The sequence below is a fragment of the Malania oleifera genome, chromosome 7 (genome assembly GCF_029873635.1).
Source record: "Malania oleifera isolate guangnan ecotype guangnan chromosome 7, ASM2987363v1, whole genome shotgun sequence".
Taxonomy (NCBI): domain Eukaryota; kingdom Viridiplantae; phylum Streptophyta; class Magnoliopsida; order Santalales; family Ximeniaceae; genus Malania; species Malania oleifera.
This window is the reverse complement of record NC_080423.1, coordinates 8027259-8041069: the sequence shown is the minus strand read 5'-3', so window position 1 is coordinate 8041069 and position 13811 is coordinate 8027259. Positions and strand designations below refer to the sequence as shown.

The 13811-nt window shown below is 37.7% G+C and overlaps 1 non-coding gene across 1 annotated transcript; it reads right to left on the bottom strand.

Moving 5' to 3' along the window:
- Positions 1 to 5578: 5578 nt before the first annotated feature.
- On the bottom strand, positions 5579 to 5684 carry LOC131161128 (small nucleolar RNA R71). Its single transcript, XR_009138287.1, has one exon. It is a non-coding gene; the product is annotated as a small nucleolar RNA R71 (small nucleolar RNA).
- Positions 5685 to 13811: the final 8127 nt, after the last annotated feature.

Sequence of the window (13811 nt, the reverse complement as noted above, 5' to 3'; positions counted from 1 at the left end):
CATGACAACCTCCCAAGCTTTCCAATTCATAGTTTGAAGATAGATTTGCATTCGTTTTTTTTTTTTTTCCAAAAAGTGTAGTTATATCCACAAAAGATAAGAGGCCTAGTTGAAGATTGTCCCTCTCCAAAGGGAGCTATGCCTAAGTGAGCCATTAGGATCTTTTTATAGCTACTAATTAAGATTTGCTATAACCCCGCTTTGATACCAATTGAAAAGCAAGGTGTGGTCTCAAGAGGGAGGGGGGTGAATTTGATTTTAAAAATTTCTCTTAATTCCTTTTAAGACTTCTTAACCTCTTTTATTTCGTTTAACCAATTCTTGACTTGTTTGTTTAATTTGTCAATCACACAAGAACTTAGTTTCTTTTATCCCATCAACAACACTATTGCTAAGACAAACAAGTAATCAATTAATCAACCCATCAATTAAGCATAATATCCAAACCAAACAATCACAAAACATTCAATCAAGATATACGTTGCAACTCAATAAAATTTTTGGCTTTTTCAACTTGTGTGTAGCCCTATTTATATAAATTTGAATCAAGCCCCGTATATATGAAATTTGTCTCTCAATTTGATATTCAATACAACATCCAATCACTCTTTCCAAATACTTAGACCTTAAATAAACTTTAAGTTAAAGACTCTTGGGCTGTTGAGTCAATCAACGTACTACTTCATAGTTTTCGAAAAAGATTGATCAACTAACGTACTACCTTTCGAATTCCGCAATGACAAAAATAAAATAAAATTAAGCTTTAGTTTATTTAATATCTAATCCACATAGTGTATATGATTTAGATATTCAAAACATCCACGCAATTGTATATGTACTAAAAAATAAAAACAGTAAGGAAAGAGAGAGTGAGACCAGGATTTTTTTCGAGGTTTGGCTTATACCTAGCCTACGTCCTTGCCTTTGGAAAACAACCAAAGGATTACCCAATTCAGTTCCTTTTCTAGGCGGAAAAATACCGTTTACACACTCCTTTAGTAGGCTAGAGCCCGCCTCTCCAAACGACGTACCCTCGTTCGGTCACTCCTTTACTTAGGCTAGAGCCCGCCTCTCCAAGCAATATCCCCTTGCTTATTCAACGATACGAACACCTCGAACCTTCCAAGAACTACACAAAAATATGAAGAAAATACTGCGTTCAGAGCACTCTTAAAATAGAGTAGATTAGTACAATTCCAGCTCTAGGTACTTCAATAATTTAAGTACCACTAAGAAATAGAATTGAAGCTTAAGAGTAGAATTCACCAAGGGTTCCTTTGTGCTTGAGAAAATTCAGTATGAGAACCTTAGGTTGGTGTTTCAGTAGCAATTCAGATGATCTCTCTTCATCAAGAGTTTAAACATTTCAAAACTTTGAAAGAGATTAAGAGATTTGATACAAGTATGCTTGTGTGATTGCTTGTGTATATGAAATCTTGAGATTAAGGAAATATTTATAGGCATTTTAGGATTAGTTTCCTCGTTACCCAAGTGACTTTGAGTGTCCTCCAAGTTTTTACAACGTTCTTATTTGAAAAACCAATTTTTGAAGTTTTCCCGTTGGAGTTTAAAAATTTAAAACCCGTGGAGTCAGTCGGCTGGATAGGTAACTAGGTAGTACAAATTCACAGAGTGACTCAGCTGGACAGGTGGGTGACACCCTACTGTCTCTCAGAAATTAATTTAAGAAATGGTCAGTCGGCTGGAGAGACACAGTTCATTTTGGGTCAGTCGACTGACTGTCAGTTGGTTGGGTGATTTTACCTTTGCCGAGTTAGTCGGCTAGACAGATATTCTTTACGTTCTTTTTATGTCAGTTGGCTAACTAAACCAAGGTCTTTTTTGGTTAGTAGGATGGGCAGACCATTGACTAATTTTTCCTTTTTGGTTTTTCATTTTTTTTTTAGTCTTTCTCACATGTTTTGATCTTTCATAAAATATTTTCTGCGGTTTTAAAATGGGTGTCTAAGTCCATAAAGATCCCCTAAAGAGCTTTAAGAATATTTCAAAAGATATTTAAATATTAAAGAACTTACATAAAGACTTGACCAAGAGAGCCTCGGCGAAGTGTTTGACCAAGAGACCTTAAGGGGCGACCATGTTGAGTTCCTAAGATTTCTTGAAGATCGAGATCCTACAAGTCTCGACCATCATCTTGACTAGCAAAACCCTAAGGCACGATGCAGTCGAAGACATAAAAGATTCAAATTCCTGATTTCCTACAAGTCTCGACTAAGACACGCATAAGAATGACATAGGGGCGACTTGGTCAATAGTGACGATCTTCTGTGCGAGATTTGCTGCAAACTTTCCTAACTTGTAAAACAAACCTTTAAACCCTAGAGCCTATAAGTATTCACTACCAACACAAGTTTTGGGTTCCTCTCTGGACTCTCTTAGGTTAGTGGCAAGCCTAGGATTCCATTGAGAGCTAAGTTAGAATAGGAGTAGTGTAGATTTCTGGTTTGTGCATGAAGTGTCCGACGGCCTATGAGAATTCGTGGTGTTCGTATGTTTTCCACTGTATATTACATTATCATTCAGTTTTACTTCTTGGCGTTAGTGAAAAATGTGATGATTGCAAAGGGATGATCTTTTACATGCTTTCTTTTTCCTTGGTTTTCTTTACAACTTTCATTTATTGCTTTCATTTATGGTTTAGATTGTGATGATGTTTAGTGACAAGATTAGCACCTTTATTGCTTTAGTTAGGTACACGTATTAGGCCACAGTCTCCCATACAGATTCTCGTGTTCATTTGTGATAGAGTATACTTTGGTTCCCGACCGTGCTTTGGACGACTGGTGCACCCTTGCTGCATTATGCCATCTAACGACTCCTTGGATTGTTTAGCTTGGTTCCGGTTGGTTTAGTATGGTAAACTCACTGAACGTAGAGTAAGAAGAACAATTGACTCACTCGAAAAATGAGCAGCTCGGAAGCTATCCCAAGTATAGGAGTTCTGTCGTGTAATATTAAACCCAAGGGTTAGATCGTCTCCTCAGGGAATGCGTTTAATCTCAGATTTTACGTTCGTCCAATCGAAAACAAAAATGTACTGAACTCAGTTCAGATTCGGGTTTTCAAGATTTTGGAGAGTTAAACAAAAACTTAAAAATTAAAGTCCTAAAACTAGCATGCTTCAATTTAAAGAGTACGTAGGAATAGAAACTCTAATCTAACTAAGGAAACATCGAAACACGCGTTCATTAAAAATGGCAACATTAATCATGGAATTAAAGCACATAATGGAAACTCAATCGGACACAAATGCATACAATAAAAATTGAACCTTTAACACGAACTTGAACCTCAATCACAATTTAAACACAACCATAAACTTCAAAAAAAAGAACATTCAAACGATAATGGAATACGGTAAAACACGAACTTAAACAAAACTGACCCTAACTAAACCGAACGATAAATAAATAAAAGAAACTAAATTAAATTCTTCAAATCTAATGGTAACATTAATTAAGAGAAACATAAACAAATAAAAATTAAACTTCACTAAAACAAATTAAAATTATTTAACTCTCATTCAAATACTCTAATAAACAACTAAACAAAAAGAAAAGAAATATTCAGTTGCAACTTTGAAAATAAAAGAAAGAAAAGAAAACAAGAGAGAAGAGAGAGAGAGATGGGTTGCTGGCAGCAAGTATGGCAGTGGGTTAATGTGCTCGGGTCACTGTGATTGTGCAGGAGGTTGCTGTCCTCTACTGGAGCTACTGGAAAATTGCAGCAAGTTGCAGAGGAAGATCTGCTGCTGGCTGGTGTTGCTGTACTCGGGCTGCTGCTGCTTCTTCGGGTGGCTAGCAGGCTGGTGCAATGGCTAGGAAGACTGGGAGATTAACCAAGAGGGAACAGTAAAGAGAAGGAGAGAAAGGACAGGAAAAGGGAAAAGTAGGCAAGGGAAGGAGAAGAGGAAAGAGAGGAAGAGAAGAGAGCAAAATAGAATTTAAAAGAACAAAAAAAAACAAACTGAAGAAGAAGAAGAAGAAGAAGAAGAAGAAGAAGAAGAAGGAGAAGAGGAGAATGGGGAGCCCTGGGGCCTGTCTACGCAGGAAGAGGAAGAGAAGGGTTAAATAGGATAGGGGGGAAGGCCCTAGACCTGGATAGGAGACCCGACCCGACAACTTGACCCAATTGGAGTTGACCCGAATTGCTATATTTTTTTCATTCTCTGTTCATCACAAATCTGACTCTTCTAGAGCCCGTATCTCACAAAACTCAAAACACAAAAGTTGTAGATAGTCCTTTTTTGTTTCTCCAAAAATTTGAATTGTCTCAATAGGAGCTCGGATGGAAACGTTATGCATGAAATACAAACAGGTGTCGGTTATGGTTCCCGAGAATTTTCCTGTGACAAAAAAATTACCAAAACTTCATAAATAGTGTAATAAAGTTCAAGAATGATGATTTTGGCACTTTATTAAAATATTGGACAATTTTAGACATTTAATTAAAAATATAAAGCGTAAAGTTTGGGTTAAACATTCAATTACGCAGTTTCGGCGCGTAATCAACAATATCCTAAACTATACTAATGTCTAAACATTGCTTTGTAGGTGTAAAATTAATATAGATTTAGATGCTTTCATTTAAATGTTTTCCAGTAGTTGGATAGAAAACAATACCAAAAATCTTATCTTTTCATTTCTTTTCATAACAAGGCTTTAGTAAACTAATTCGAAATAGGTCCCATAACTGCACTTTAAGTCTCCGTGGATCGACACCTGACTTACCCACTTTCTATAGAACTTGAGATAGTTAGGTAGTATAAATTTTATTTTTGGTAGTTAAGGACCTAAGCCTTGGCAAGCCTACCAAATTTTGGCTCTGTTGCTGGGGACTTGGCTTCAATTATGAACCAACTTCTAAATTAGGGTATTTCTTCCTTGTTCTTTTGATTTGCTATACTTTTATTTTCACTTTCTTTGTTATTTTTATTTTTCTTGTTTTTTATTTCTAAAGTTTGAATCTTTGTGCTTAAAAGTGTGTATGTTTGGCCTGTGTTCTTTGGAACCTGACATAATTCCCATAGATCCTGAGATTGAAAATTCCCATAGGTCCCTTAGGAAACCAATCTCTAATCCAGAGAGAGTTGCGTCATCTAAAGTGAAAGCCATGGCCGAAAATAACCCACTGGTACCCACTGAACAAATCCCAAAACCCCAAGTTCTTTGTCTACCTATGGTAGGAGAGCAACCCCTTCGGCCTCTTAGGGACTATTTTGTACCTAAATCATACACATCGCCGTCCTACATCCAGTTTTCAAATGTTCAGGTGGCACAATTTGAGATTAAGACTTCAATCATCTCGATGTTGCCCAACTTTCATGGGAATTCAAATGAAAATCCTTATCAGCATCTAGATGAATTCTTGGAGATTTGCTCCACCATCCGCATACCTAATTTTAGTGATGACACCCTTCGTCTTAGGCTTTTTCCATTCTCTCTAAAGGATAAGGCCAAATATTGGTTGACATCCTTAGAGTTGAACTCGATGACCAACTGGGCCATCATGCAACATGAATTTCTAAAAAAGTACTTCCCAATAGGGAAGACTAACCAGCTACAGAGGGCAATCATGAGATTCACACAAATGGATGGGGAAATTTTCATTGAGACCTGGGAGCGCTTTCGGGACCTACTCCGTAAATGCCCACATCATCAGGTTTCCAAGTGGCAATTAGGTCAAACTTTTAGGGTTAGCTGAGAGAGATAGGTTTACGGTTGGTGCATCGTACGGAAGTACTTTCCTCACAAAGCACAAGAATGAGGTCTAGATCCTCTTTGAAAATGTAGTTGAAAATTCTCAGCAGCAAATGGCTACCACTCGTAGACTACCCAATCCACCAACCTCTAAATCTAAGAGAATTTACAAGTTGACCACAAGTGAGGACCTAGCCCCTACTCTACACACCATATCCCAGAAACTTGATCAGTTTTTGTCTCTACGACAACAACCGCAATTGAGTGTGTGTGTAGAAGCTTGTGTGATTTGTTCTTACCCTGCGCATACAAACTACAATTGCCTTTACGTGCCTTACCAACTTGAGCTTGTGTAGGAGGAAGTGAAGGCCACCCACCAATGGTATGATCATCCGTCAAACGACTCCGACTCAAATACCTATATGTCTCAGGTGGAAACAATATCCCAACTTCTCCTGGAGGCCACAAGCTCCAAGATTTCAAACCTAAAGACCTCAACTAAACCCTAGTGCTGCACTCCCTCGACCATATCCAAATTTCCAAGATCCTTATATTGCGGTGCAGAGGCAACCATTGTTTCGACAACCATCTCTTCAAACAAACTAACCATGATTCCTTTCAAGAGACGGTATTGAGAACCTTACAAAACATTGAAGCATATCGCCAAGTGAAGCAGAAATTACTCCATTCTCACTCCTAATCCATGGCTAAATTGGAGGCCACTCTGGGGCAACTCACTAGGTCAGTTAGTAGGAGAAACAAAGGTGAGTTGCCAAGCCAGCCACAAACAATACCTAAGAGTTAGTATGGAGTAAAATGTGAGACTACAGTAGAACCTTCATCATGTAAAGTACATGCCTAGGCGATAACCACACTTCAGAGTGGTAGGGAGATCAACAATAGGGTCGAGAAGACAATAAGTCAAGAAAAGGGTAAAGAAAAGAAGAGGTTTGAACCTATAGAAGTAGGCGCCCCTCTTTCTCATGAGTCAGAGACACACACTGAAACATCTACCATGCCACAATGTGAAACACTTCCCCATCATATTCCTGCAGCTCCTTATCCTGCAACTCTCCATCTGCCCTTTAAAACTAAGAAGGAGACCACTACTGAATCCATCATGAACACATTTAAGCAAGTTATGGTCAACATCCCTCTCTTAAACGCCATCAAGCAGATACCTGCATATGCCAAATTCCCCAAGGACCTATGCATGCAAAAGCGCAAATCAAGGGTGCATATGAACAAGCAAGTCAAGTTGACTGAGCCTACAAGTTCAATCTTTTTAGGTCACCTCCCTCCTAAGCTAAAAGACCCTGGTGCTCCAACCATTTCATGTGTAATCGGTAATTACACAATTGATATGGCCCTCTTGGACTTAGGAACAAGCGTGAACCTTCTACCATACTCAGTTTTCAAGCAATTTAATCTAGGAGAGTTGAAGCCCACACCGGTAACATTAAGCTTTGCTTATCGTTTAGTGAAAAAAACCCTGGGGGTGTAATAGAGGACGTTTTAGTTAAGGTTGACGAATTTTACTGCCCTGTTTACTTCATAGTCTTGGATATGGAACCTTTAGACCCAACTAAAGACCAGATCCCTGTCCTATTATGACGACTCTTTTTGGCCACCGCAAAGGCATGTATTCATATATTACATGGATTATGGATGTGTCCTTTGGTAACATGTAGCTCCAGCTGAATGTATTCCATGCATCTCAACATCCAAGTGAAGACGTCCATGGTATGGACGTCAATATGATTGATGAATGTGTTGAGGATGTAGCCCCCTGGATCTTATGGAGGAATCCTTTAGGGGATATAATTCAACCTGAGAGCAACCCCCTAACTGACCTAGGTGACCCATATGAATAGATTTTCTCCATTCATGATATAGTCTCCGAATTGGAAGGAAACATTTGGGTAAATGATACATGGTTCAAAGAAGAAATAAGGGACGAGATATTTGTTATTGAACCAGGATAATGGCGATATGTGCTTTTGATGCATTTGGCTGAAGATGGAAAACTTGGCACTACCAGGAGGCAACCTATGCGTTCATTATTTTCCCAATAAGCCTTTATAGCGAACATAGTAGTAAAAAAAAAAAAAAAAAAACCCTAAAGTTTTCAAAATATCGAGAGGACAGACTAGGACATTGACCAACACTAAAGTTTTCCATGCTTTTTTTGGGATTTTGTGTTTCATAGCCTCGCAGGCGGTTGAATCTGTTATCCTTCCTATATTTTCTACTACGGAAAACCAAAATGCCACTCCAATTCATCCTCCATCTCCAGTAGCATCCCCAATTAGACATTTGCCCACTCATCAATCTCCCGTTACCCAAGCCACATCACCCGCCGGTCAAGATATTATGATTGAGATCAAATCCTATGGTGAAAAGGAAGATGAGGCCTCTAGGTTAGCTATCATAGTGGGCGAGGCTCAGTCCCTCGTATAGCTCATTGCGACTGCTAAAAGCACAGTGCCCTACATTGAGCCCACACCCCCTTTGGCACCTACTCCGCCAGTCTCGGTTATGACCACTGCTCTCATTTTACCAATAGACTTACCACGGCTGCTAGCCCCACTACAATTCTAATCACCTCCCATCATCTGGAGTTATAGATGATCTAGGACTATTTCCCCACCATCTACTTCATTGGCTCCCCCAATTGCACTTGAGCCTACCTCTAATGCACCTAATCGTGTACCAACTTCGGCCTCAGTCTCACCCGCTTATGTGTTTGTGGAAGAGGAGGATGTGATAGGCACACCTTCTGCCGAGGCCCAACAGTTTGTGATGGGTACTTCGTTTAATGCATCTAGTAACTTGGGAGGCAGTGCTTTGGATTATAACATCAGTGGGACAACATAGGAGGAATAGGATAGGCTTCGGGCTAACCGCTTGGGATTCCAGTTACGCAACCAACATATGTTGTGTCTCTGTGGCACAATTATGCTTTCTTTTCTTTTCTTTCTTTCCTTTGATCACCATGTTTCTATGACTATATCAGTATTTGTAACACTTTCTATGAAGTGTGTTGCCTTGCAAATGAATGAAAGCTTTCATGGTGCTTTTGGCTACTATATGTCTTTTGTGCTATAGTGTATTTATGCATGCATGATCTTTCTGGTTATTATTTTTGCAGGTACGCTATTTGTTATTACTGACACCATGCACCGTCCTCTCCCATGTTCGGGTTCTATTTTTGTCTACACTTCAGTGAGGACAATGAAGCTCTAAGTTGGGGTTAGGGGTGGCACAGTGCATGGCACATTTCATGCACAAAAATGACACATTTTAAAATTTTTGAAAAAAACAATTTTCTAGCGAACCATGCTAACATATATTTTATACACTCTACATACACCTATATAACCTAGTGTTACATGCATAGACTTCTCAGCTACATGATTTCATTATGCTCACTAATAATGTAGTGAATTCGTTGTATAAAATTTGCATAACATGGCCGATAACTTGATATTACTCCAGGTAGTTGACTAGTGGTTCGTTTGGGTTAATATTGTTGTGCAAACTCTTGTATTTAAATGGTACTTCATAGGGCTAAAAACACACTTACACGTGATTTATAGCACTTATGGTTCTTTGAGGGCACCGAGAGAACACCCGTGGTGACTATGACACCTTATGAGGTATTGTTGAGCCGTTTGTTCATTTTTTGAGTTTTTGACATCAAACTCTGAGTTTATATAACTCAACCTTCCTTCCTTTACTAGACTTCCTTTTTCAGCTAGTCTTTTTTCTTGCACTTGCTAGCCTAGAGGTGACGTCAAGTGGGGAGATATAAATCTAGGTCTTGTAGCTTACTCAAGACATGAAGGTTAAGCCACCCCTAGAGACAAACTTTTTCCATAGACTCTTGTTCGAGCTACATTCCCATTAGAAACATAAAGACAATATAGGAGTTTAATGATTGTCTTAGTTGACCATGAAAAGAAAGAGAATGAAAAAGTAAGAAAACCTTGAGTAGAGAAAAATGAAAACAAAAACATACACCTGCTCTAGAAAAATACAAAGAGGTCAAGCTAAGGACACGACACCATAATTCTACACGTATGAAGAATCTTTTGCTAACCAATGCACTTACTGAATTCACACTTAGTCTGAGAATAAGTTCATCTAGGGTGGTCTTGATTAAATGTGGCGAGTAAGTGAGAAGATGTTAGGGTGAAGGACCTGACACCTTAGTTAGGGTTGGATTCCTTTCCTATAAGACTATTCTGTTGGCCTAACATGGCTTACTAATCTTGTTTTGATGATAACAAATAAAAAGTTTCTTAACATGTTTTGTTGCAAGAGATGAAATTTCAGGAATCATGTCATTAAGCTCAAGAGCAAAAAGAATTTGGAAATAAATTAAAGAAAAAAGTTTTTGGGGTTTCTAGGTGACTGACAAGGTTTTCCCAGTTGATTGACAAATGTTTGAATTGTTTCTGAAACAACCCGAGAAGACCTAGTCGAATGACATGGTTTTTCCAAGTGACTGAAAAAAAATTTGAACTGATTTCTAAACAACCCGAGAGGATCCAGTCGACTAACTTGCTATGACTTCGAAAATCTTAGTGTCTTAAATGGTTCCAGGTGACGAACTCATATTTTCCATTCGACTGACTATTCGAGATTTTAATTTTGAACTTAACGATTACTTTCAAATATTTGATTTTTTTAAATTCTAGTCGTTATGAAAACTTGGGAAACACTTCAAGTCACTTGGGGAAAATGAAATACTCATGACTAATCATCTATAAGTACCTCCCCAAGGCTAAGGATTCAAACACACCAAGCAATTACAGCAATCAAGCTTTCTTGCTTTCAAAACTCTCAATACTCTCAAAAGCTCTCTTATGCAATTACTTTTTGAATTCTCTATTGAGGTTTGCTGGGAATCTCTCACACAATTCTGAGCCTATACTAAATTCTTTCAATCTAGAAAGAAAGCTCACGGTGATATACTTATAGAGGCTTCAAAATTTTTCAATTATTATTTTGAATTGAAGTATATTTTAGTACTAAATTGTTGTACTAATCTGCTCTTTCTGAGAGTGTCTTAGTACAATAAAACTTGTTCTTATTTTGTAGACGGTTTAGGTTCTTGAATCGTTGTTGGACAAATTTTGGGGTATCTTTTGGTGAGGCGTACTTTAGCCTATTGAAGGAGAGATTGTAAGTGTTGGGAGTCCCAGCCCGGAGTATATAGTCTAGAGGGGGGGGGGGTGAATAGACTCTTTTCGTGGAATACGTATTTTTCCATAAAATAAAAACTCTTGGCAAGATGCAAGAAATTATATCGCAATATAAATATAAATCATGCACAAGATATAAAATAAAGAGTGCAAGGGAGAGAAAGAACAACACTGGTATTTTTACGTGGTTCGGCACCAAGCCTACGTCCACGCCTTAGCACCAAACCAAGGATTCTACAATCCATTATAATCACTCCTTCTATAGTAGAGCAAGCCTTACAAACTCAGGAACAAATCCCTACCACTCACAAAGAGTCTTTACCGATTTGGTTCACAAAGAACCTTACAACTTGGTTCTCAAAGAACCTTCAAAAGAAGATGAAAGATTACAAAGAATGCTCCTTAAAATGAGCAATTATGATTTACAACTCAAACCTCACACTATTCTCTCAAGAATTGAATCAAACACAATAAGTGAGCAAGAGAGAATGAGCACATGTAATGAAGAACTAATATGCAATACGCTAGGTTTTGTATAAAATGATGTTTTTTGCTAACAATGATCAAAGACCTTCAAACTTATGTTAATACAAGTCTAATAGCTTGTATTTATAGCCCAAGAGCCTTAGGAGCCGTTAACTAGCCGTTGTGGGAAAGAAAAGATATTTTATTTGGCAAACTAGCTATTTTTCGCCTGTTAGCGTCATTCTGCCTGTTGAACTCGTCAACGAATCCCCTGTATTCATCAACGAGGTCCCTGAATCTGAAAAAGTCATCCCAATGAAAGTTGTGGAATTTTGTCTTAGCTTTCCAAAGTAACTAAGATTGTCCCATTTTGAATTTTGTAGAAAACTTTATGCCCAAATTACCGCAAGGTCTTTAGGACTCAAGGTTGCACTACGGTAGTGACAATTGCTTTGCTTTTCCTTATCAAAAAGTATTTTAATGACTCAAAACACTTTTGGAAAAAAGTATATGAAATATATTAAGTCTAATGAAGATTAAAACTTATCCAAATGAGTTTTCTTTTGAATATAAGATATCTTAATTAATAAAACACGTTTGAAAACCCATTTTGATATCTTATATGCTTAGTATGTCCTTTTATAAATATACTTGACTTTCTTTGAACCTTTAGGACATAAAATTTGTTTTAAAACAATCGAGACTAAGTATAAAAATGTTCTTAAAACTATGATGTTAAAAACTTGTTCCTTTGAAAACATATTTGAGTTTTAGGATTTATTTGACAAACTCTTGTTTTGACTTAGAAAACTATGAATTGTGAGTTTGTTACTTTTGTGCAGATCCTATATGCTCATGTTTCCTAGTATGCTTATGCAATGGCTCAACTCTTACTGAAAAATCATGCAAGAAACACACCGCAAGAGTTATAATACGCACTCACTCACACAACCCTTATGACAATTAATTTATACACAATAAAATCTCCGAGATGTGTTTTGGTGCTTCTGAGTCAGTGTTCTTCCGATCTTTTCTATTTGATGTCTACTAGGTCCTATCTTTGTTTTTGATTTGGTACCTCTGTGTATCTGACACTTTGTACGTTTACTAGATAAGATCTGCAAGGATGGAAAATACTAGAACCAACAAATAGGTTAATATCATCAAAACATATAAACCAAGATAGTGTAGCTGACAGGGCTAACAGTAAGGTTGCTCCTACTCGTAAAGGAGTGGTTATAGTGGAATCCTTGGGTGGTTTAGCCTAAGGCAAGGATGTATGTAGAAACCCAAATCCAGAAAATGAAGGAAATAAATAAGAAAAGAAGTAAGGGAATTTAAAAAGGGCAGAACAACAGGCTTCGTCGACGAATCCCTTGTTTTTGTCGACGAATGCCCTTTTATGTTGTTCGATGAAGTTTAGGCATCGTCGATGAAGAAATCCCAAAGGACAGAAATTTTGGGCTTAGATTTCATCGACAGACCCCTTCGTTTGTCAACAAACTCCCTTTTTCAATTCATTCACGATGGCTTCAATTTGTGGATGAATCTGGCTGAGTCAATGGCCTATAAATAGATTTTTTAGTTTCTTCTTGATTAAGAAAGTTAAAAATCTCTCTCTCTCTCTCTCTCTCTCTCTCTCTCTCTCTCTCTCTCTCTCTCTCTCTCTTTAACTTGTGCTCCTCACTCTCTCTCTTTATGACTCTTTGCCGTTCGTCGCCTGAATCGACGATCGGAAGTTACCACGAGGATCTGGGGGAAATTCTCTACAAGTCTAGTGGAGTGGATTTTTGAATGAGGTCTTTCCAAGCATCACCCCAAAGTTGAGGTAAGGGTAGAAATGAACTATTTATCTAGCATTTTACTATTTAAATGGGGTGTATGGGCTTGGGAGGTGTTTAATGATTATTATTCTGGAGTAGAGTTGTTTATATTGGGGAAATATGTTTTCAGGGTTTTGGGCTCCGTATTGCTGTAAGGTGAGCTTTAGGAGCGTCGTAGAAACTCTATCAGTAAAAGGTAAGGAGATTAAGTCAAGTTAGAAATTTTATTAATGTTGAACCGATTAAAATGCTATATATGTATATTTATGTTTTCAGTTGTTATGTCAAAACCAACTGTTCAAAATGGACTTTTCAAACCTAAGATATATGATATGGTATTTTGAGTAAAAATGAATGGTGGAAAGTTAGTTTGACATTATACACTAAATATATTGTGTTTCTTGGTTGCCCATGGGATATGTTTAAAATACTAAAAAATGTGTGGCAAGTGAATGATTTTATTATTTATCGTGAAACTGAATTTGGGAATGATTATGAAATATACTGGAACTATTTGCGAAATACTGAAACTGTTTATAAAAAGGCCAGGATTTGAAATAGTGGCTATATGTCGAGTTTTATATGACGGTCAA